The sequence below is a fragment of the Arachis ipaensis genome, chromosome B9 (genome assembly GCF_059453495.1).
Source record: "Arachis ipaensis isolate K30076 ecotype BB chromosome B9, ASM5945349v1, whole genome shotgun sequence".
Taxonomy (NCBI): Eukaryota; Viridiplantae; Streptophyta; class Magnoliopsida; order Fabales; family Fabaceae; genus Arachis; species Arachis ipaensis.
Window position 1 is genome coordinate 77,815,247 of NC_142444.1, and position 723 is coordinate 77,815,969.

Here is a 723-nt window from a genome sequence, read left to right on the forward strand (position 1 = left end):
GCCTGTGATGTTTATGTACTAGGATCTGCTTGGATTAGTAAGCTCTTAGGAGTGCCTCAACACTTGGTGACTTGGGTTAACTAACCCGGGATCATCAGCTGAAAATCCACTATCAAGAGCAACCTAACTACAAAGCATTTAGTAGCCCAAAGAGGTGCTGGGCATCAATGTTTTAAGAAGGAATGTGAGCCAAGTGTCTATGGTGAATAATGTGTCAAGTATAAAGAAAAGAAAATGAACTTGCTACACATGACACTCAAATAAAGCTTTTAAATAAAGTAATGACCAAGGATAAAGGAATAATGAGAGGTCATAGCAGTATGTCACTTGAAGCTTGAAGGAGACTTTCTAGGCCTAAGAGTCAATAAGAAGTGAGCATTTGCATATCCACATAAAACCCCATGAACTATCAATAACACTTTGCTAGCATGAACTTCCTTTTCCATTTCATTCTTTCTTCTTAATAATTCATTTCTTGCTTGGGGACAAGCAAGCTTTAAGTTTGGTGTTGTGATGACAAGTCATCTGAGCCCATTTTAGCTAGTCTTTTTCTTTAGTTTTCATTAGAATTATGCACTTTCTTGAGCTACAAGCAAGCTAATTGAGTAGATTTTCATGTTTCCCTTGATTGAACCAACCATATGTGAATTCATGCCATTTCATGAGGTTTTGAGCTATAATTGTTGCATATTGTGGAAGATTGAATACCTCATGATTTTGAGC